The sequence below is a fragment of the Maniola jurtina genome, chromosome 15 (genome assembly GCF_905333055.1).
Source record: "Maniola jurtina chromosome 15, ilManJurt1.1, whole genome shotgun sequence".
Classification (NCBI taxonomy): Eukaryota; Metazoa; Arthropoda; class Insecta; order Lepidoptera; family Nymphalidae; genus Maniola; species Maniola jurtina.
In genome coordinates this window covers 3,849,930-3,876,145 of record NC_060043.1, presented here as the reverse complement: position 1 = coordinate 3,876,145, position 26,216 = coordinate 3,849,930, and the positions used below count along the sequence as shown (strand labels likewise).

The following is a 26,216-nucleotide window of genomic DNA, read 5'->3' as shown; positions in this document are numbered from 1 at the left end:
AAATTGGGCCGCACCGTACCTAAATATAACTAATAGAAAATTTGTTTTAGTCAAAACAATTTGTCTTGAAATGTCTTCCAAACAATACCATATTATGTGTAACACAAAGTAACCATTAATGTTGGCAGAGCCAGAATAAGGAACAAAATTAATTTAGCTTGTTATTATCCGCCGCAAAAAGTCTCTATACTTTCTACCATAGATATCCAGCCTCTCTACATTCTTCCCTGTATTAACTATTTCATTACGTCCATAGTAAGTTGTTTAAGATTTAAAGCACAAATTCCAACTTGGTGTTTCAGATTTTTATTTATATGTACCTTATTTTTAAATGCGACCGTATGAATGGAATGGACACTGGAATTTATTTGGTGTAAGCATTCGTCATGAAAGTGGCGCCAACGAAGATATATTTCTGTATCTGAAAATTTCACCACTATTTGCCCACTAACATTCAATGTGATCTAGGTTAGGTATTTATAGGGTTACACGTGGTGAAATGCGCAGGCAACACTAAAAATACAGAAATTCTCCACAAAATATTCCATCACCTTCGGGTTTCGGCTGATATCTTTAGAATTTCAAGAGAGCATCGACCCAGAAAATATTCTCAATATCCGATAAACGCTTTCATTCCAACTTGACATAATTATTTTCGTTCTGTTACAGACGGCATTGCTCAATTAAAACTGAAAAGCATGAAATTGCAATCAAATGACAAAGCCGATACTTTCAAGGTTTCAATTATCTTCTTATTCATCCAGTTTTCAGTAGTCCTGCTGCCTTACTTTGACAGCTACAATAAGACAATCGCAACCTTATCTGATTGGCCGACACTCTTTCACTATTGGCTACAATGCATTGTTGCATCAACACTAGCATAAATTCAGCCAATAACAATTAAAATTAATAATAATAAAATTAGTAATAATGATGAATGACGTAGTTTTCGACCAGAAATTTCGATCCAGAATCGACCAACTAATACTAAAGAATATTTTGAAGCAAGCCTAATGATTTATTTTTAATCCGACTCTAGCACTCTGCTACTACGCGTACTGTAGGTATGTATTATGAGGATAAGATGTTAAAAAATCCATTAGGTATGAAATGCGATAAATGTTGAAGTGTTTTGTTTTTTGCTGCACGATAAAAATTACGAATTAAATAATGCAAATGTATTACTTATACGTCTACAGAAGGTAATTTATATTCTACTAGCTTACATACACAGGCCAATCAAAATCTTGTTCTTATTATAATAGCATTATATAGGTACTTCTTACCTATGTATATGTTACGGGCAACGTGATTAACTGGGCATTATTAATAAGGACCGGCCATTATTAATAATGCCCAAGAGCGATGGGCAAAGTGATTAATTTATCACTTTGACCGGTCATTATTAATAATTCCTGACGGCCCGTGGTCCATGTAATAAGTCAGTGTTTGAGATAGCTTGAATTTATCACTTGGACCGGGCAGTATGAATAATTCCCTACTTGTAGCCGGGCAATGTGATAAATTGGACCGAGGCCATTGGCAGGGGTGCGTACGTGCGGGGGGAGGGCCTTAGGTTAGGTTAGGTTAGGTAGGGTTAGGTTAGATTAGCTCCTCTTCCATTGGCAGAGGAGGCTCGAGTCACCCACTGCTGGTCATAAGATTATCGAAGCTATCCATCCCATCTTCGAGAATTGGACGAAGAGGAAGCATGGAGTACTCACGTTCCACCTTGTACAGGTTCTTACGGGGCATGGGTGCTTTGGAAGATACCTGTGCAGGGTGGCGCGAAGAGAGCCCACAGATGAATGCCACCAGTGCGGTAGTGTCTCAGACACAGCACAACATACGCTGGCTGAGTGCCCGGCGTGGGTGGAGCCTCGCCAGTCACTGGTGGATATTATGGGGCAGGACCTTTCCTTGCCCGCCGTGACTAAATCCATGGTGGACAGTGAGAGGGCCTGGCAAGCGATGGTGTCCTTCAGCGAGGAAGTAATGACTCAGAAGGAGGCAGCGGAGCGGCTGAGAGAGGAAGCCGAAAGCTCTCATCCCATGCGCCGCAAGAGAATCGGGCGCAGGCGAGCTGCACACAACCGTCGCTTGCCCCCTTGAGTAGGGTCTCCGGGTAATAGACACAGGGAGTCTGTTACCCGCGGGAGAGTAGGTCCTCGAGTTGGAAGGCAAGCTCTTGTTTCCGGCGAGCCTTAAAGGTGTTGGGGCCCCTTTTAGTCCCAGAGCTGGGCCTGCCGTGGCGGGCGCCGTTAGCTGGGTCGCAGTGGAATACGTTCGTGTCCCTGTGCCCAGCAACAACGATTGAGACGGTAAGCCGTGGGGTTTTAGTCGGTAAGAGTCCGACATAACCACCTCGCCTCCCCGAGCACGGTGGTATCCATGAGGATTTTCCCACGTATAAAAAAAAAGCTTAGGTTAGGTTAGGTTCTTTCATTTAATAAACAATAATAAACAAAAACACTACAGTTCACCTATTTTATTACTTTGCCCAAGATAGGGTGGGAATTATTCATAATGGCCGGGAAAAGTGATTAATCATGCTGTTTTAATCACATTGCCCAATTGAGTCGGGCATTATTAATACAGGACTTATCAAATTGCCCGTAACATATATATTATCAAAGACAGACCATGATGAATTTGACTGACAAGCAATCAACAAAAAGTTATTCTAAAATGGGTAATAGCATTGGGTAATCAAGGTAATAAATAGGTAATAGGGGATACTAGTTCCACGTGTATCCAAAATAACTGAAGGTTAGTTTTAAGAGATAACAATAATGATAGATATACAGTTACCAAATAATAAATATTGACGATAGCCCCAAGATACTCAGCCAAATACGATAAATATAAATCACGGAAATGAAATCATTAATGGACTCTTTGAATTATTCGTCAATTAATTTGCTGCCAATGAACACTTTAAAAAAATTTGTGCAAAAAAGAAAAGATAGATTTTTCATAATACATGAGGAAAATGTACGAAACATTGTGAATAAAGAAAAGTAGACCAAGTATTCCTTTTACGGCGGCGCAAACTGGCGGCGGTCGGAAAAAAGAGAGGAGGGTAACCTCTGAAATATTTAAAGCTGGGGCTTTTCTCGTTGCGGTTCTGTTGTGAGGGTTGAAAAGTCACAAGGACTACATAAAAATTCTAACAGCCTCTTGTATATAAGGAACTCTGCACTTTGCCAAGCGAATGAGCGATTTTTTTCCCGATGGATTTCTCACGTCGCCGATGACTGTATAAGATAATATTAAACATATCGTTTATTTATAAACTGCACATTGTATTTTACAATGTTTGCAAGGCTACAAAGAGATCCGTTTAATCTGAGCAAACATTGCAGGCTGTCGGAAAAATACCGGAATTAGAAATTTTGCATGCAGCAACGCCCACGTTGGACGACAAAGTTCAAATTCAAATGCGGCCTACGCCTCCGCCTTTAGTTTTACCCTCGGAGCATTCTATACTACATCGAGTCCGACATGGTTCATTGTTTAACCTTTGAAACTTCCAGCTCTCTTTAAAAAGCCCTTGGATACCTACGTCTTCAGGTCCATTTGAAGGTTTTATGGCTGAGGCTGGCTTGCCTCTGGTGTGGGTACAGAGGAGTAAGCCAGTGGGTGTGGGTTATCATACACAAATCAAAAGCTATTAGCGCTAACAGAATTTACACGTTGGCTGACACCAAACATGTTGGTTAAACGTGAAATAGAACTAGGCATAAACTATTGGCAGTTTCCTTTCCAACAACACGTAAAAAAACTACGAACAAGTTTCATGGGCGTTTCTCAAGTGCCGCATTGCGTAACCCGCTACTCTCCCGACGACTTCGAGGCCAAATTAATAACCTACAATAGCATGAATACCATTCCCTTCAATTGTGACATGGAGCACATCCATTCGAAAAAAATAAAGTATCACTACAACATTAAAGCATCCCACTCTACGAGTGGGACGCTTATCGGGTACGCGTATACGGGGCTCAGTGGGTATTGACTGGAAAACGTAAACCTTTTCTAACGCCTACCCGTTTCCAGTGTCTTCGGAAAGGCTGATAAAATTATTTCTCAAAGAACACGTAGGATATCTAAATAAGTTTCAGGGACGTATTTCACGAATGCCGCATTGCGTAACCAAAGACGACACAACCAGAGTGAACTAGAATGAGGGAACTCTCGGTTTGACCCTGCATCGATTATATATACTCGTATATCAAATATTAGACTATAGTGACGTACAATCAAAGAAAAATAGGGCTACTTTAGGGCTACCTGCGTCAAATATATTAACATTTGACGCCTGCCAGTGAGCCCAGTGACGTCGAAACATAAAGGAATCATTCATCCAGTACCACTACCGAAAGCTTGGACACAAAATGAAATACATTTTGCAGGTGAACTGTCTACTCAGAAAATGTCGACACCCCTAACGTATTAAAGAGTAAAACCATTAGCAGATTAGCATGATGCGTGAAAAATGGGTTTTAAAATTTACGTCATTGTTTTTGAATGAAAAATCTTTATGTTACTACTAGCCGATGCACGCGACTTCGCCCGCGTGGATTTAGGTTTTTCAAAATCCCGTGGGAACTCTTTGGTTTTCAGGGATAAAAAGTAGCCTATGTGCTAATCCAGGATATTATCTATCTCCATTCCGAATTTCAGCCAAATCCGTCCAATAGTTTTTGCGTGAAGGAGTAACAAACATACACACACACACACACACACAAACTTTCGCCTTTATAATATTAGTGTGAAGTGTGAAGTGTGATTTACTACTTATTGGAATTGTAAAATAATCAATTCATAACAGCTAGAGAAACTCTGCATGGAGTTTTATACAGCAAGAGTCAACAATTGACATTCAATTTTCGGAAATTAAATTGAATCGAGACTACTTGGCAGTTGGCATCTAAATTAATTTTGGTATATATGAGTGTTTTTTATCATGAAGGTTAAAACAGCCAGTCCAATGTCAAGCATATTGAAGGGTGTGAGGCTTCGACCTTGGATAGTGCGTAGGTCCTCACGCAGTTATGACGTCAAGAGTCGGTCGATTGTCTCCTACTTTGTAGTCTCTAGGGCAGCATTTTCCGCATATCAGACAATACGGCGCCAATCAGCGACTATTCAATAAATAACTAACATAAAACCTATTAGTTAACTAAACTTTGCTGAGTTACGGAAGGCAACCGAAGGTTAGCTGGAAACGAAGACGCAATATAATAATTAATATTGAAATGAAATGAAATGAATTTACTGATATAATTATTTCTTGATGGACAGCCTGTACCAATTAATTATTATTATGGCATGACAAGACTCTACCACCAGTTCGGAAAACTGATTCTACTGAGAAAAGCCGGCAATGAACTCGGTAGCTACCTAGTTGCTCTTTTTTAACTCAAAAATTGATCAGTTTCTATCACCAAAAAACCGGCCAAGTGAGAGTCAAACTCGCGCACCGAGGGTTCCGTACTCGGGTATTTTTCCGAATTTTGCACGATAAATCAAAAACTATTATGCATTAAAAAAACTGTTTTTTGTGTACAAGTAAAGCCCTTTCATATTATGAAATCCATACCATAACACTTGGTACAGTTTTCTTACTTTGAAAATTGAAACACATTTTAATTTTCAAAGTAAGATAACTATACCAAGTGGGGTATCATATGATTTTTTTTTTTGGATGTAACCACAATTTCACGGTTTTCGAAATTTTTCCTTTACTTGTGCTATAAAACCTACCTACCTGCCAAACATAATTCTAGGTCAATGGGAAGTACCCTATAGTTTTCTTGACAGACACGTCAGACGGGCAGACAGACAAACAACAAAGTGATCCTACAAGAGTTCCGTTTTTCTTTTTGAGGTACCTACGGAACCCTAAAAACAAGTCAGAAACTTGAATTGAATGAATATGGGACTCAAAGGTATGGTCGATTTTCTGGTTTATGTGTATTGGCTCGATATATAATTTTCGAAAAATGCTTAAAATTGTTTTGATGCCGGGGTAAGAAGGAAATTAAAAATTTATTATCAGAGAAATAAGAGTCCTAAAACAGAATGACTACCCAATTCTATTAATAAAATGTTATTCTCTAATAAAGATCATCTCCGTCATTCTATTGCCTTTTATTTTATCGGTTACCTTTAGAGTTTTATAACCACTTTATCCTTCAATAAATAAACTAACTACAGCACAATTGCTTCACTAATCCCATTATTTGATTGATAAGAATTCCGTTTATAAACATCCACGTCATAGTGTTTCATAACAATGGGTATAATTCCAGAAAAAAATATTCCGAACATACATATAAATAAATCGTAAAGATTATCTTATCTCTATATTCTAAATCTAACGCTTCACAACACTGACTTAGCTAACGTTGTTTGTATATTCTTAAGATGAATTTAGTATGATAATTTAGTATGAAAAAACATTAACTCAAAGACCAACTTCTGCTGTCCCGATTTTTTTCTTTCGATACAATGAAATGATCCTTACATAAAACTGAGCTGATCGGCACGAAAAAAGTTTTTTTGTCAATTTCATTGATTTTTATGGACAACTCACGCTTGACCAATAATTTGACTCCACCAAAATTGTTTTCATAAAAAAAGAGCAAATGGTTCCTAAGACGCTTTCCCTGTATCTTCTATGGTTTCAGATTTCCCCATACTGTCCAAGTTAAAAAAAACACACTGTATATTTTTAAGATCTACGTCACGTCATAGGTAAATACCTGCTCGTATGTTTTAACATATAAAATTATAAGTATTTGATTACAATAATGTATGTTATAGCTAGATTACGGAGATCGTTAATGTCGGCATTTACCTAGTGAATGTGGACAATAACGTAGCCCGTTTTGAATATACTTAACATTTATAGCTATGTGAAAGAAAGTAGTACCAGGTAAAGGAAACTATTAAGTATTCAGTGGTAGTAATGAAGAAACCCAACTTTAACTAAATTATTTTATTCAATTACACTTTTACAAGTACTTTTGAATCGTCAAGAGCATCTACCACTGGTTCGGAATGCCTTATTCGTTAGCTAGTGTCCAAATGCCAAGTTTTTAATGGGCTATACCGAATATGAACGCGCCATTGCATCATTGCTCCTTCATTCAGCTACACCTACTTGACCTTCGTTTCGCGCTTTTACACGGTCTAGGAATAGGATGGAAAAAACTACTCCCGTTTTGAGCCACATTCGACCTAATTTTACGCATTATTTATGAAATCAATGGTGATTTATTCCAGCGAAGAACATAAGATTTTCTTGACTCTAATGAATGCCTGATCATTATAGTACCTATAGATTATCTAGACAATCTCAACATTAACTAGTTAAATATAGAAACCAAACAATTTTTTCTCAGTTTAGCGGACTCATCCAGCCAGCCAGACCGCGGAACCAGATAATCTGCGAATCACCTTGTTAATCTTTACTTTAGCTGCTTTACGCACTTTAGCGTCAATGTATACAAGAAAAGTTAAAAATGAAAATCAAAGATCATTTTAAATCATGCTAAATATCAATGCAACATAATATTTTCCATGAACTCTCTATCACTCACAAAATGTACTTCAAAATTACGTAAATATTCTTATCTGACCTCACAAGAATATACAATAGGACACGGTCTATAAAAGCCCCTTAAAAATATATGAATAAAAAAATAAAAAAAAAGAATATAAGTACAAGCTCTTTGCAAAAAAACACGGTTAGTAATATTTTTCTTCCCATGATAGTAAGTTTGAAAGCAAACTGCGGATCGAGTACGAGAGGGCGCTGCAGAGCGTGCGAACGTATAGGGTCCGTATTTAAAATTAGTTATTAAAATGAAAACCGCAAATTTACAGTTGTTTTTGTGAAAAAAGTGTAAAACTATATACAAATCGCAAGTGAAAACGTTATCAAGACGTATTAACATAAGAAAACTGTGGAAAAGGCTTATGAATATACTTTCTACCAAGCGTTCAAGTGTTGTAAACAAACGTGCTAAAAACAAAGGCAAAAACAATTAAATCTGGCTAAAGTAATTAAAAAACTATTTTGCTATCGATATTATTGCAAATAAATAGTGTAGTAAGTGTACAAAGTGAATTACATAAATCATTTTTTAACGAAAATAATATAAACCAAATTGTGAACTATTGAGGGTTGTTTGAAAAATAGACAAGCATACATCGCGGGTCCGCAGATAACGCTCACGTATTTCAACGCTCCAATCGAACGATAGGCTGGCTCAGTGCGAACATCGTTGGTCTGTTGCAACGTTATCGAGATCGATCCTCGGCACCTAAGAGTTAACTTTTCACTTTTTTTGATATTTAAAAAATATTTTTAAAACAAAGATGGAAGATATTGTACAACTATTGAAAAAGATACAAGAAGACATTAAAGAAACAAAAGATAGTGTCAAAAACAGTGAAATAAATTTACTTAACAAAATCAACGAAAAATTTGACGATATCCAAAGTAAACTGCAAAATCTAGAGGTCACAGTTAGGTCACAAGAACAACGACTAGACCTTTTCGAAAAGCAAGCCAGGGAGAGAAATATCGTTATTTTTGGTGTGGAGGAAAAAGAACAGAATTACGAGGATTTACAGAATAATTTCCTGAAGATATTCAGTGATATTATGAAAATAGATTGTACTAGTTTTGAAATACAAGGTATAAAAAGAATTGGTAAAAAATGCGATAAACCTAGACCCGTTATTGTTACATTTTCTACATTTAGGAGAAAATTCGAAATTTTACGCAACAAAAAATCACTTGAACAGTTAAATTACTATATAAAAGAGGATTACCCACCAAAAATTTTACAAAAAAGAAAAGAACTTCAAGAAATTGCGAAGGAAGAGCGGGAAAAAGGCAAAAAAGTGATAATCAAATATGATAAGTTAATTGTCATTCCACAAAAAGAGACAAGTGAAAACACAAAACGAGGAAGTAAACGCAATCTTTCTGAAACTCCTCCTGACAAGAATGATAAATTTACAAGGAAACCCAAAAAGACGACCCAAACCCAAAAAAGTAACACCCTAACATCTTACTGGACCGACAAAGCCACCCAAAAATATAACCAAAACGAAAAACACTTGAATCCAGAGTCTACAGCAACACCTTAATAAACGGAGATATTTACTTAGTTATTATAATACTTACAACATAAGGTGCCTCCCTCCTCCTCCTCCAAGACGGCTGGTCACCGTGGAGGAGTATGACCACAACCCCCCCGGTTTGAATATACATATTTAACTACTCAAAATACAATATTTATTATAATATTTTTTATAATAAACGCATAATAGGATAAAAACAGAATTTATTTACATAATTGAACAAAATGGAATGTACTTGCCTGTGAGGCTATGATAATTACCTAAACATAAAAGGAAAATTCTGGGATACTAATTACTAACATGAGGAATCTAAAGAAGAAGTAGGAATATGAAAAGAATTGATATAATTATTATGGATTTTTCAAGAGCTTGCATTAATGAAAAATACAACAAAATAAAGACAAAACCGGGGGGAGGCCTTATACCCAAATATGGGATCCTTATCTAGATTTAATAGTGATTACCTACGCAAACAAATAATTACTCAAAAATAATATATGTATATAGCAATAGATATAAATGTAGGTATATACGAAGTAGTTTTAAACATTTGTAAACTAACGATTTTATTAACTAACACTGTACAAAACATAACATATGAACACACACGCATATAAAACACAATTGTACTTACTAACAAAACTAACATAAAATAAAGGTAAAAATTGTAGAATAAATAGCTATATAGTTATAAGAAAACCTATTGTACTTAAAGGTAAGGAGTAAATAAAGGCTTAATAATAATAATCTTATCTCTATATTCTAAATCTAACGCTTCACAACACTGACTTAGCTAACGTTGTTTGTATATTCTTAAGATGAATTTAGTATGATAATTTAGTATGAAAAAACATTAACTCAAAGACCAACTTCTGCTGTCCCGATTTTTTTCTTTCGATACAATGAAATGATCCTTACATAAAACTGAGCTGATCGGCACGAAAAAAGTTTTTTTGTCAATTTCATTGATTTTTATGGACAACTCACGCTTGACCAATAATTTGACTCCACCAAAATTGTTTTCATAAAAAAAGAGCAAATGGTTCCTAAGACGCTTTCCCTGTATCTTCTATGGTTTCAGATTTCCCCATACTGTCCAAGTTAAAAAAAACACACTGTATATTTTTAAGATCTACGTCACGTCATAGGTAAATACCTGCTCGTATGTTTTAACATATAAAATTATAAGTATTTGATTACAATAATGTATGTTATAGCTAGATTACGGAGATCGTTAATGTCGGCATTTACCTAGTGAATGTGGACAATAACGTAGCCCGTTTTGAATATACTTAACATTTATAGCTATGTGAAAGAAAGTAGTACCAGGTAAAGGAAACTATTAAGTATTCAGTGGTAGTAATGAAGAAACCCAACTTTAACTAAATTATTTTATTCAATTACACTTTTACAAGTACTTTTGAATCGTCAAGAGCATCTACCACTGGTTCGGAATGCCTTATTCGTTAGCTAGTGTCCAAATGCCAAGTTTTTAATGGGCTATACCGAATATGAACGCGCCATTGCATCATTGCTCCTTCATTCAGCTACACCTACTTGACCTTCGTTTCGCGCTTTTACACGGTCTAGGAATAGGATGGAAAAAACTACTCCCGTTTTGAGCCACATTCGACCTAATTTTACGCATTATTTATGAAATCAATGGTGATTTATTCCAGCGAAGAACATAAGATTTTCTTGACTCTAATGAATGCCTGATCATTATAGTACCTATAGATTATCTAGACAATCTCAACATTAACTAGTTAAATATAGAAACCAAACAATTTTTTCTCAGTTTAGCGGACTCATCCAGCCAGCCAGACCGCGGAACCAGATAATCTGCGAATCACCTTGTTAATCTTTACTTTAGCTGCTTTACGCACTTTAGCGTCAATGTATACAAGAAAAGTTAAAAATGAAAATCAAAGATCATTTTAAATCATGCTAAATATCAATGCAACATAATATTTTCCATGAACTCTCTATCACTCACAAAATGTACTTCAAAATTACGTAAATATTCTTATCTGACCTCACAAGAATATACAATAGGACACGGTCTATAAAAGCCCCTTAAAAATATATGAATAAAAAAATAAAAAAAAAGAATATAAGTACAAGCTCTTTGCAAAAAAACACGGTTAGTAATATTTTTCTTCCCATGATAGTAAGTTTGAAAGCAAACTGCGGATCGAATAATAATATTATTGAAACATCGATTCGCTTGTTATTTGATACTCTTCTTTCTTAAAAACATGGGCCTGACAAATTTTTTCCATTTATGTATTAGTAAAGTAGGAACCCTTGCTTCGCTCCGATGGAATTTCGGAAAATCATTTCTAGTGTGGGTCTACGTTACATAGGATAGCTACATACAAAATCTCAAGTTTTAGACGAAATAGTTTGAGCTAGTTGCACTTACGTTGATAATAATAATATGTCCGTCAATCAGTGTATACTTTTTATTAGACTACGGCAAAGCCAAAAGGAAGAGTTATTTTTTTAAAGGTACCTAAGCACATTGTACTTTACAGTGGATTTAACAAATACCTAAGTAGACCATGATATCTGATATTGACTTCTCTAAAATTTATATCCTTATAATTTTCTATATTATAATTTTCCATATTATATTTATTAATATAAAATTTAAATTGTCCAACGCCTCAACTAGAAGAATGTTAAAACTGCAGATTTGGCAGTTGTTTTCTCACTTTATTAATAGGTACTTTGTATAATATTTTAATAATTTATAACTAATGGCTTTATATTATATTCAGTATGATATTATTAATCGGTATATAAATCATATAATAAATCTTCTTGCAGTATAATATTATTATCATACGAAATATTTTGTGATCTTAACCTAAAATTGTAAGTATATCTGGAAAATTTACAGAAGTAAACGCACACAAATCCTGAGTTTAAAAAGAAATTAGCACAATTTTTTTCTCATAATACAATGCAATCCATGCCATCGAACTTTGGCTTTCTTTGCGTGAAGCACTTTCGTATCGCTGTCCACCAACATCTGGCAGATCTCCAAAGAAAAGCAATAAATAGCGAGCCACGGGCGCCAGCCTGATCCCGCCAGTAAGCGATAATGACGGAAATAGTGCACTTTATGTAAAATTGATTACGCATATCGTAAATAATAAAATTAATATAACAAAATATTAATATTTGCTCAAGGTTCCTTCACCATTCTACCACAGAACAGCGAGAACAGCGAGAATTGGGAGCCTTATGTGGTCGACATCCAGACCACTCGCACGAAACGTTTTGACTCAACGTTTCTGAGACCCGCTAAGGTGTGGAATGCCGTTCCGGCATCCGTGTTTCCTGCCACGTATACATTCAAGGCAAAAGTGAATAAGCATCTTCTAGGCAAGTGCACTCCAAACCTCATCGTTGGTTTTTATTGAGCAATGATGAGGTCTAGTATTTCGTCAAGCGCAAGCCTATCTTGCAATAAAAAGATAAAGACGAGATATAATATTAAAACGAAAAAGAGTAATTAATTGATTTTCAAAACGGGACTAGGAGCCACTCGTTTATACCCTTCAACAGTTGCAGAGGGTCTCATAGTGTTAATGAGCAGGTACTTTTTGTAAAAAAGTAGGTATATCCAGTCAAATGAGAATACCAAAACTAGGGATCGATTGTCGTAATTTGACATCTACCAGCCACCCCTGACAGTCCATACAATTGAAATTATTTAATTACGTATTACTACTACTGGAACACCGGCCTGTCCGCACACGATTTGCGTGCGGACAGGCTGGCAGTGAGTGCCATTTCGTTGCGGGCGACAATAAATTGCCGGAAGAGAAGTGAGCGTGAACTTTACTTAGTAGGTAAGATCAAATAGTTAGGGCAAATAGTATTCTATGCAATTCTACACCTACAGTGTGACAATCGCAATGAATCTGATAAGCCAGCACCCTTTAGCAATTGGGTAAAATTCACAGTCACAACAAAAATACGATAAGTTCCACCAAACAACAATATCTGAGATGTAGCAATTTATGATAATTGCAATTTACAACTTTCGTAATCGACCGGCAGGTTGTCATGGCAGAAGACCCTAAACATGATAAAATCCTGCGGACAAAAATGCGGGGAGTAGGTAGCTATCTAAATAAAAATAAACCCAAAGAAATTGCCCGACGCAAAATTTATGCGACTTTTTATGAGTGACACATTCCGACAGAACCCATATTTTAACGGTATGGTGCGACAAACATATTATTTTCGAAAAAATAAAAACAACTAGTTATAAAATCTTTTGCTGCTATTCCGCTGGCATGGCAACCCGTACTTGACCTTGAACATGGGATTTTTAAAAATAGTTTTTGAACAGTTAAGAGAAATTACGCATCATGTTTATTATAAGAGTGGTGATAGCCTAGCCTAGTGGTTACGTAGCCCTCCTTTTTGAAGGGTCCGGGGTTCGATCCTGGGCACGCACCTGTAACTTTTCGGAGTTAGGTATGTGTGTTTTAAGCCATTAAATATCGCTTATCTACTTCAACGGTGAAGGGAAACATCGTGAGGAAACCTGCCAACCTGAACCATGCGTGAGAGTTCTCTATAATGTACTCAAAGGTCTGTGAAGTCTGCCAATCTGCACTTGGCCAGCGAGGTGGACTATGGTCAACCCCTTCTCATTCTGATAGGAGACTCGTGCTCAGTAGTTAGCCAGCGAGAGGTTGATGACGATGATAATTATTACTATCGGGACCTTTAGAATATTCCAAGACCAATGCGAAATTTGGACAAATTTAAGAAAGTAAAAGTGAAAATACAAATCTCGAAAAGGCATATTAGGTAATAAACTATGCACAGTACCCGACTGGAAATATTGTACATCGACCTTTAGAAAGAAATAGCGGTTTCGTAGAGCGTTGTCTCTTTCATTGAGACCGACGAAACGTCACATATTGTAGGTATGAGTGACAGACGCAACGCTCTACGAAGCAGAAATCCCTTTCTAAAGGTCTATGTACAATATTTACTGCTGGCTACTGTAGTGGTAGTGTACTTTCAACTACTCTTACATCTTAAAAGTATGAATGGATGAATATAATTTAATTGTAGGTACACCACAAAATTAATACAGAAAAACACATAAATACAAAGTAAAACAAAATATAGGCAGGTGGGTACAATTTGGCAGCCTTATCGATACCTAGCGATCTCTTCCAGGTCAGCAAAATGGTGCAAAAGACATACTTTAATATATATAGCTAAGGACTTAGCTATAGATATTAGAGGTAGGTGGTGCAAGTATCAACAGTGTACATCTTGTAAGGTTATTTTTAAAAAGTTGATTTGAGTTGTCAAAAATAATATAAAATTATTAATTTAGCTGATGAAGGTAGTTTGGTAAAATCGATATTTGGCTCATTCGATGTCATACAATCTGTTACTAGGAGGCCAACAAGATTGAACTTGCATAAATACGGGTGTTTTGAATGTTTTAGTTCAGTCTCCTTCCGAGATTCGGGGCGATATCGCATATTTTCCGTATTTGGGTTGTGAACTGGATAATTAGATGTTGTGATAGCAATCACGCTCTAATTAAATTATTTATTTTGGCATTAGTTTGTTTAGATTAAAACTCTCGGATAACCTTGCACATTAAACTTGTGTTTATTTTGTGTTGGTTTTGGAGAGGACATTCCAATAATTCGATAAAAATATTAAAATAATACCTGCTTTTCTGAGTGACGCCAATAATTCAGAAGCGGGACGTGTCTCACGTTGTCTTAATTTCGCTTTGGTATCTTTTTGTAAACAACCCACATTTGATTAAAATTTTTATTGAGTTTGATTTGGTGATTAAAATTTTTAGTTTTTTTTTAATAATTTAGTTTTTTGTGAAGTGGAAAGTAATTTGCAATAAGTGGTTCAGATTTTGTATACATCGAATGAGAAGTTAGTCGTTTGGATTTATTGTTGACTTGATATTAAAACTGAGAGTTCGGCAGTTCAAGGGTAGGTTTTAATGATTTGACGGAGGGCAGGATAGCCCATGATTTGGATTTGACTTAGGGCAAGGAAGCCCGCGACTGACATGACAAGATTATTTAGAAACACGAGGGCGTGTTAAATTCAGGACGGCCGAACTGTAAGGTTATTTTTAAAAAGTTGATTTGAGTTGTCAAAAATAATATAAAATTATTAATTTAGCTGATGAAGGTAGTTTGGTAAAATCGATATTTGGCTCATTCGATGTCATACAATCTGTTACTAGGAGGCCAACAAGATTGAACTTGCATAAATACGGGTGTTTTGAATGTTTTAGTTCAGTCTCCTTCCGAGATTCGGGGCGATATCGCATATTTTCCGTATTTGGGTTGTGAACTGGATAATTAGATGTTGTGATAGCAATCACGCTCTAATTAAATTATTTATTTTGGCATTAGTTTGTTTAGATTAAAACTCTCGGATAACCTTGCACATTAAACTTGTGTTTATTTTGTGTTGGTTTTGGAGAGGACATTCCAATAATTCGATAAAAATATTAAAATAATACCTGCTTTTCTGAGTGACGCCAATAATCTACACTAAAGTGGCACTGAAAGAAAAAACGATGGGATTGTGATCGTGAAGCAGGTATGGTAAATCAAACCAAACACAAGTGTAAATTAAAAATTTATAACACCCCCGACGATCCAAAGTATCTGAGTTTTCCAAAACATCATTTTCAAATAAATAATTATGTATTTAGGCAACGTCCATCTTGACAGCTTGACATTTGTCTATTGACATAATATTATGAACCTAACGGTTATCTAACCTTCTTTTCTACAAGAAAACTAGAAAAGAGCTGATAACTCTTAAACGGCTGAACCAATTTTTTTAGATTATAGCTAAGAACACTCTCGATCAAGCCACCTTTCAAACAAAAAAAACTAAATTAAAATCGGTTCATTCGTTTAGGCGCTACGATGCCACAGACAGATACACAGATACACAGATACACAGATACACAGATACACAGACACACAGATACACAGACACACAGATACACAGACACACAGATACACACGTCAAACTTATAACACCCCTCTTTTTGGGTCGGGGGTTAAAAATGAAAGAATGCTTGATTGATTTCTTGGCGTGACCGGCACAACTACTAAAAATAATTTGAAACAAAGTAATGAGAACTGTATTATTGAAAGGTCATTTGGCTAATTTTAATCATTTATCATATATCAATAAAACAAAAAGCTAACTTGAAAACATTTTGATAAGAAAGCAAATTATAAATAACATATCACAAGGTCAAACAATGAATACAACTTGATAACAACATTTTTATATCGGTCCCACGAGGCATGCTTAAGAGAGAGGCGATAATTTTTCTACTGACTCCACAAAGTATCGGATAACATACCGTGAACATGAAGGTAACTAAAATGGCGCGATAACAAAACGCTACATGATAGCATCAGAAACATACTTCAGAATAGACTCTATCCGCGCAAAGAATGAGGTTTCTTCCTTTAAAGCAAAATTAATAAAAAATTTAACAGAACAAGTGTAAATTAAAAATTTATAACACCCCCCCGACAAGTGAAGGTTACAGTAAGAACTAGAAAAGAGCTGATAACTTTCAAACGGCTGAACCGATTTTCTTGGATTATAGCTAAGAACACTCTCGATCAAGCCACCTTTCATACAAAAAAAAAACTAAATTAAAATCGGTTAATTAGCTTAGGAGCTACGATGCCACAGACAGATACACAGATACACACGTCAAACTTATAACACCCCTCTTTTGGGTCGGGGGTTAAAAAGGTTACTACTCCATTAATTAATATATAACTGCCAAGGTATAAGAAATGTAAAATATTAAAATATTTAGACTAGTATTACTAAGTACTTCTTAAAATATGTAGAAGTAATATTTTAATACCAAGACATGACTGTATTATTGTATTATTGCATGCCGTAAGGTAGAATTTGGCAGAACACTAACAATATATATTAAGATTTGTAAACTAACCCAAATTCGCAATAAAGAAAATTGAATTGAATTGAATTGAAAGAAGTTAGCGCTCTCCCCTGTTACGTAATCCCATACAAATGATAGAGGCAGAAATCTCAGTAGGTAGGCATAATTTCTTAAACTGATCACTTTCAAGTAAAGATGTTTATGTAGGTAATTCTGTGAAGCTGATACTGCCATTGTCAGAATTAGAATGCCATAAAGCCTACTTGTGGTATTAATTTACAAATTGCGAAAAACCAAATTAAATTTGAATTTCGCGGGCTCACCCGTCTGATGCACCTTACGGTCCGAGTTATGTGCCCCGCTCATCACTGTAACTTTGACTCGATTTGTTGAGCTAAAATTTTATGATCCTTCTAGTTCTACGGATCTCATTTCTGATTTGGTCACATAGAGCTACTCCAAACAAAGTTTTAGGTCATTAGCTACCTGTGTGGACAGGAACCCTTAAATCTCGGATCTAAAGGACCTTGATGCTACATGGCGAGTGGCAACCATGCGTTGAAAAGCGCAATGTTGTTAGATTCCCCCACTAGGTAAACAGATAGCATCAAGCGAGTCGCAGTGAACGGCTAGATAGATACAAGCGGCGGACGAATAAAGCTGGTTCATATAGCAATAATGTAGATCTGTTAAAGGACATTAGGAATAATACGCTTATCATTATCAGATAAGATACTATGGTCTATGACGAAAATTAGGATTGTACGATAACATTGAAGTATTAGAACAATGTAAATAAGCTCATACAATTTTATGTTGTATACGACATGCATATAAAAAACTGTTTCTTTTATAGCCAAAGATCATAAAAATAGTCAAGAAGTAAAAATCTTGGAAAAAATATAAAAACAAACTACAATATAAGGCAGTTATGGCCTGAACGACCGCTTCTTCACAGCATGCAGCCTGATGATGATGACACAGGCTCCTTCAAAGTATTCGTAGTGGCCGTCCGAACGGAAGCGTTGAGCATTTTATTGTTGCTATATTAAAGCATGAGAAGAGCCATATTAAAATTGTAGCTTCTTTTTTTTTATTCACTATAGGTAAGCGCTTGACCACAATTACACCTGATGGAAAGTGATGATGTGGTCTAAGATGGGACACGTTTACCTAGAAGGTGCCTATTCACTCCTGTTCTTAAGAAGCTACGGCTGCTAGAGAGGCAAGACACTAGCCAATGTGCGCCAAGTCTTTATAGTGGTTACTGGTAGTCAGCCAACGCACGAATGAAATTGTTCTTTCGCGAATTAGTTCGAGTATTTTCCAGATAGCTCAACGATGAAGATAAATGACAAGATGCATCAGGGCATGCTGCTAGAGAAGCTAGATGATTAGGCGATAAGTAGAAGAAAATGTACACCCAGTCTTAGTGGTTACTGGTTAGCCAGCAAAGGCACAGATGAAATTGTTCTTCCGCGAATTAGTTCGAGTATTTTCCAGATAGCTCAACGATGAAGATAAATGACAAGATGCATCAGGGCATGCTGCTAGAGAAGCTAGATGATTAGGCGATAAGTAGAAGAAAATGTACACCCAGTCTTAGTGGTTACTGGTTAGCCAGCAAAGGCACCGATGAAATTGTTCTTCCGCGAATTAGTTCGAGTATTTTCCAGGTAGCTCAACGATGAAGATAAATGACAAGATGCATTAGAGCATGTTGCTAGAGAGACTAGACGGTTAGGCGATAAGTAGAAGCCAATGTACACCCAGTCTTAGTGGTTACTGGTTAGCCAGCAAACGCACGGATGAATTTGTTCTTCCGCGAATTAGTCCAAAATTTGAACCAATTATAGCCCGTAACTTAAGCTCAACGATGAAAATAAATGACAAGATGCATCAGAGCATGCTGCTAGATAAAGTAGACGGTCAGATGATAGTAGCCAATGTGCGCCACAGTCCTAGTTGTTACTGGTTAGCCAACAAATACACGGATGAACTTGTTCTTCCGCGAATTAGTTCAAACAATATTATCAATTACAGCGAGTGCTTTCCAGACAGCTCAACGATGAAGATAAATGACAAGATGCATCAGAGCATGACACGGGTCTTCATTGATTCCGCGAACCGCTTTTCCTCTTCGTTGATGAGGTCACAAGGAAACGCCGGCCTGCTGTCTGACAGGCAAAAAACAACACGGAAACAAACCAAAACAAAACATTACACCAGAATTCCAGTCTGTCACTAGTCACTACGATTACAACCTTGAACCCAATATCAAGTTCGTGTATCATAATAATAATGGAAACAACCTTACAGAAACACCTGTCTAGTTTGTAGGCGTTGATAAAAATTACACAGATTTGTCACGTAAAGATCTAACGTTAAGCAATACAATAAGAAATCGCTTTCAAAACACTTACAAGAATCTACGCAATCGCTAACTAAACTACTTAGATTGGGGTGAAAAGAGACTACACTAATATTATAAAGAGGTAAAGATTGTAAGTTTGGATGTAGGGGGTATATCTCCGGAACTAATGATCCGATTTTGAGAATTCTTTCACTGAAAGATACGGTCATTAAATCCTCTTACCAAAGGTTGCCTGTGAGATATTGCTAAAGCAATAAGGCCACCTTTACACCCTTTGTTTCTTTCGTATCTTGTATTTTTTTCTGTATATACCTATGTGTATGTGCTATAAAGATTTCTAAACAAATTAACGCCTACTTACCCTGGACTCGAGTAGCTTTATATCACGCGGACGAAGTCTTAGGAAAAAGTTAGTGAACGATAAAAATCGTGGGAAACCCTGCCGAAGTACGCAAAAAACTTGACCTCTTTTGCAAGAAATTAGGTGGGTACATAGTCGGTAGTCGATAAAATACACGATTAACTAAAAAATAAGGCATTTTTACCACAGGATATCCCGTATATATCCACAACATAATAATGGATATTGTACACATACATAAACCACAACATTACATCAGTTATGAACCGATTTGTCATCGTTTACATGGACCCTGAACCTAACCTTAACCTAGAAAGTTAATTGCGAGTTGCTAATGCGTGTTTTGCGGATAATTTAGCGAGTAAAGATTCACTTGCTACGGTCAAAATAAGAACAGTGATCCAAGAATGCGTGGACGTTGGCACTTCGCCACGAGTGTGCACAAAATCTCAGGAAACATCACTTTGTTTGCACTTTGTCAAATCTTTCAATGGGCGCCGGCCCACCCATTCGGACTATAAACTTGAATGGTTTACATTACATTTATTATTACTACATACTTAGTATGTAGTTACTAGTTACACATTACAAGGGTTCTTATACGTTAACAAGTTACCTTATCACATGCTTGTTTGATTCAATCTCATCAAGATCTCGATGTCCGTGATCCATTCACAGCAAAGAGATAGAACGTATAATTAGTAAAAGAGCTTTCCTTTGAGGAAGTGGTCTACGTTCATTAGTCTATTTACTGTGTCTACATTTATAGCACGAAAATAACTAATTTGTCAAGTTACTTTTTAACCCCCGACCCAAAAAGAGGGGTGTTATAAGTTTGACGTGTGTATCTGTGTATATGTGTATCTGTGTATCTGTGTATCTGTCTGTGGCATCGTAGCGCCTAAACGAATGAACCGATTTTAATTTAGTTTTTTTTTTTGTTTGAAAGGTGGCTTGATCGAGAGTGTTCTTAGCTATCATCCAAGAAAATCGGTTCAGCCGTTTGAAAGTTATCAGCTTTTTTCTAGTTACTGTAACCTTCACTTGTCGGGGGAGTTATAAATTTTTAATTTACACTTGTAAGTTTCAAGCATTAGTATTGATCCACGCCTTCTAAGTAACAAATCACTGGATAAATTCAATCTGCCCATCCCGGAAGTTAGCCTAGCTTATATTTAGCAGCACTTTTATTTTAACACCTTACTGTATTCTGTTCGTAATAAAGAAAGAATAAAGGTTGCCTGTAAGAGATATAAACAAGTGTAAATTAAAAATTTATAACACCCCCGACGATCCAAAGTATTTGAGTTTTCCAAAACATCATTTTCAAATAAATAATTATGTATTTAGGCAACGTCCATCTTGACAGCTTGACATTTGTCTATTGACATAATATTATGAACCTAACGGTTATCTAACCTTCTTTTCTACAAGAAAACTAGAAAAGAGCTGATAACTCTTAAACGGCTGAACCAATTTTTTTAGATTATAGCTAAGAACACTCTCGATCAAGCCACCTTTCAAACAAAAAAAACTAAATTAAAATCGGTTCATTCGTTTAGGCGCTACGATGCCACAGACAGATACACAGATACACAGATACACAGATACACAGATACACACGTCAAACTTATAACACCCCTCTTTTTGGGTCGGGGGTTAAAAAAGAAGATGAATCGGAAAAGCGTCGAGACAAAGGTCAATACGCAGAGAGTAGACTTCATGATAAAATTAATATGAGCTGTGAAATGGATACACCCAGTATTAATATGACCAGACCACATAATCGATTTGAGGAACCAGTGCGGGCTAGTTAATGATTGAATCAATCAGTTCACTATGATATCGACATAATATTATGTCAGCTGATAAGGCTAACTATCTATAATGGATGACTTACTCAATAGTAGGTATACGAGATGCGATTGTGTAACGCATCACACGTGACAATATCATGATACGTTTGTCACGTATTTGATGACGGCAAAAAGTAATTTCTGCCCATATATTTATAGTAAACAAACTGCAACCTGCTACTTTATTTGCATGAATACATATCGCGTAGACACTAGATGTAATTCCAATCCATACTAATATTATAAATGCGAAAGTGTGTCTGTCTGTCTGCTACCTTTTCACGGCCCAACAGTTTAATCGATTCTGACGAAAAGTACAGAGTTAGCTTATATCTCGGGGACGGACATAGGCTACTTTTTATCCCGAAAAATCAAACAGTTCCCACGGGATCTTTGAAAACCTAATTCCACGCGGACGAAGTCGCGGGCATCCTCTAGTATTGCAATAAGTACAGTGAAATAATTCCAATGTAGGCAAACACACATAGTTGGAAATTGTGAAGGAGCTTCCACCTGCTGTGTTGATGGCTATTCAAGTGGTCCATGGTCCATAATCAAAAAAAATCCTAAAAACCCAGCAACGCATCGGCAGTGCCTCTGGTGCTGCAGATATTGATGGGCGTTAACATGCGTTAAAAAGCACTGGTAGCTTAGTACTTAAGACCTCGCGTCGGCCTTCTAATCGGGAGATCCAGGGTTCGATCTCGGGCATGTTACTTAAGGTGGAAGCGACGGGCCTGCCCGCGAAATTCAAATTTAATTTGGTTTTTCGCAATTTGTAAACTAATAAGATAACGTAGGCTTATGGTATTTTAATTGCGACAATGGCAGTATCATCCTCACAGATTTATATAAAAATCTTTACTTGAAAGGGTCCAGTTTAAGAAATTAATTCTAGTATCGACTAATTTGTGAGAATAGTCTATTTGTCGTCGTTGTCGTATTAGTTTACAAATTGCGAGAAACCAAATTTTTGAATTTCGCGGGCAGGCCCGTCTCATGCCCCTTAAGTAGATTTCAAAGCTATTAAATATCACTTCTTTTTAACCGTAAATCTTTGATTTTCCATTATAAAAAGTAGTCTATTGGAATAAAAGCTATCTCTATACAAAATTCCGTTAAAATCTATTAAGCAGATGGGCTGTGAAAAAGATAGCAGACAGACACATTTTTCCATTTATCATATCCATCTTTAATTGATTTACAGAGCTCTTGTTGTAAGCCAGCCACATTAGCAAGCAAATGAGTAGAAAGCGACAACTCTCTAATAGAAAAAGATAATCAAATATTTACCTACCTATACTTACAGTTTAATATTATAAAGAGGTATTATAAAGTAATCTCTGAAACTACTGAACCGAATTTGAAAATTCTTTCACCAGTAGAAAGCTATGTTATTCCTGAGTGATATAGGCTATATTTTATTAATTTAAAAAATAGAGATCCCTGCAAAAATTGTAATAAACTATCCGCGCGTAGCCGGGGCGGGTCGCTAGTTGTTATATATAGGAAATTAAACAAGCCATAAACAAGCCCAATCACTTGCTGTGCACAATAAAGTTCCACATCAATGAATCAAAGAATAAATGACCAACAATCATCAAACAATGCTTTATATTGTAATGTTATTGTTAAGTCATTGTAAATACAAGGTCACAAAGTTAATAATGTTTTTCTAAATGGAAATATAATCATTTGGAACTCTATTCAAAGGTAAATTGTTTTGCAACAAGAATGTGTTTTATGAATTGATACATTTCAATACATAAAATAGAAATTGAAATAGATTTTTCTTTAAATTCAAATAAACCTTTCCACCCTTCTCATTCTGAGAGGAGACCCGTGCTCAGTAGTGGGCCAGTAATGGGTTGATTATGATGATTATGATGAAACCTTTTGGATTGCCAAGTAAAACTACCACTGCACTGGTTCAAAATGAATGCCTTTCCTACCAAGAAGAACCAGCAAGAAACTCTGTCTCATGCTGTGAACTATTATAATTTTTGCAAGTAATTGGTTGATAAGAGCTTAAATACTTCAACCACAATGCTCCAATGAGATCCTGTGATAATAATGTGCATTTTTATAAAGTCTTCACGCAGATTAATTTGTTTTAACTCCATTGGACACAATTTCATAGAAATAAAAAGCATCTTGTCAGCAGTTTAGCCATGCAAAAGAAACGGACAAATAGCACACACTTTTGCATTTATGTTACTAGTTTGAAACTAGTCCGGCTCACATTGACTAAACATGTGAGTAATGCTGGATCCTTATATATTTATATAGTGAAAATTTTTCACAATAGTTTAAACACTAAAATATAGTATATTTGTTTTGCTTGGTATGTGTTTTTTCTGTATTAATTTTGTGGTATACAATAAAAGTATATTATTTTACAGATTATGAAAGACTAGATGATGCTTGTGATTTTGTTCACATGGAGCTCTTCAATTTTCTAGGATAAAAGTAACATGCAAATTCAGTGTGTAAGCTATCTCCACTCCCAGCCAAATTGCTTTGGTCATTATTATGTGAATGTGTAACAAACTGTCAAACTTTCACATTACAATATTAGTGAAATAATATAATAAGAGCTTAACTTAATTAAAAAAATTAACTATCAAAAGTCTCTGTATGAAATTTTTCGAAGAAGATAGTTCCATTTTAATAGATAGTATATCTCCAGCATAAAATGGATTTAAAACAAAGCCTTTTCCATTTATAAACACCAGTAAGTACTAAAAGCTATTTATTCATTTACAAGATTAAATACATAATAAGTTTAGATGGCCTGGAGGTTATATCAATTACCAGGTTCACCACGGTTCACCACAATAACTTGTAACAAAAGGACAAGTCTTCAACCACCGGTAGGCCTATTAACCTTTTCTTTAATTTCATGTCATGTCACCCATAGTCTAATATTTGACATGGCAATGAAGGACCAAACCAGAAATTCCTTCACTCTAGCTCTCTCTGCCTACACTTTTACCAATGCCTGGTGTTCATAATGTACATTCTTTTTCTTCATCTTCAGCTTTAAAGCTATGCAGGTTTTAATAATTTATATGTGTTCCAGCTAATGTTACTAAATAGAGGTGGCTGACAAAAACCATTTAAGACTAACCCTTTCCAATATTACTATTCAAAACATTTCATTTCTGTAGAATTTTTTTGTTTTGGATATTTAAATACAAGATGATGGCTGCGATTTTGTCCCTAAGGTTTTTTAAAAACCTTAGCAAACTCTTTCATTTTCTGGGTTAAAACTTAGCCTATGAGGTCTCCAAGATGCGGGCATCCTCTGTGTCTTTCATCAAAATTATCCATTTAACCTGTGTAAAGGTTGTTAACAGGTAACTGAGAGACATTTTCAGTTAGTTTTTTTTTTAAATTATAGATAATATGCTATCATTTCCCCGCAAGCATGCCTCTTCTTTGGTATTTCTATGTCTGACATAGTTATTAATTAAGTGATGTGATGATGCAGCTTAGGGAGAAATATGCTGGCCTAAAAATATACTTTAATAAACTCTCCTGGTAGAGAAATGAAGGCCATAATTATATTCTTAAAAGATATAGATAGCATGCTAGATATTAAGTTGTATTAAACTTACCGTTGACTAGGGCTTCAGCTGTTTTTCAAATCAGATGTTCAGCTTGAACACAAATTAATTTTTTAACGAAATCACTGCTAGTACAAAGTTAAGACAGTGGTTGAGTTAAAAGAATTGTGGATGGGTGTAATTTTATAGATTAGACACCATCTAAAAAGCATCTAAATTGATTGGAAAAGTAACACGCCTAGATGGCAAGAATATTTTATAGATCATATATTTAATTAATCCTTATGAACTTCATGAATTTATTAGAATAGATCCATAAATACATCCCAATTCTTACGGCACTCCAAGAATTTTAAAAGATTCAAAATTGAAAATTACAATTTACAGGCAAAAGCAAATCCCAACACAGAAAAACAGAAAATTGAAAATTCGCCACAAATTCGACACTGATAAAAAGTAAAAACCAAAGAGCGAATCTTGCGATGGCAATGATGACAACATGATGGAAAATATAAGAGCGTTTCCACAATATCCGACTTCCGATATCGTATAGTATCTTCACATATTTTCGATGAAATCGTTCCGATTTCACCATTTTCTCTTTGAGTGGAGCGCGGGCAGGGTCAAGGCAGACTATAATAGGAAACTTTTAGTATAAAAAAGATCTGTCCACAGACAGTATTGGATACATCCCACTGTGCAAGCTAGATATGCTCAGAGGAAACATTTTGTATTCTTTTTAGCAAGCTACCAGACGTTCCTGGAAAGTTTCTTAATTACTTTCATATGAGTGAATCCACATCCAATTGTTTGCTATTTATCTAACAAACAGTATCAAGAAGCAAGACATACTTCACATTCTTATTCGCATACTTCTCGCCAATTAATTATTGTTTTAGAGTACATATTTCATTTTATA

The 26,216-nt window shown here is 35.8% G+C and overlaps 1 protein-coding gene across 1 annotated transcript in view; it reads right to left on the bottom strand.

The window, feature by feature from the left end:
- LOC123872562 (inositol hexakisphosphate kinase 1) overlaps positions 1-25,743 on the bottom strand; it is a 62,817-nt gene extending 37,074 nt beyond the window's left edge. The window contains exon 1 of the mRNA XM_045916893.1: positions 25,349-25,743. The gene's annotated coding sequence lies outside the window, so the exon portion shown is untranslated. The remainder of the gene's footprint in view (positions 1-25,348) is intronic.
- Positions 25,744-26,216: the final 473 nt, after the last annotated feature.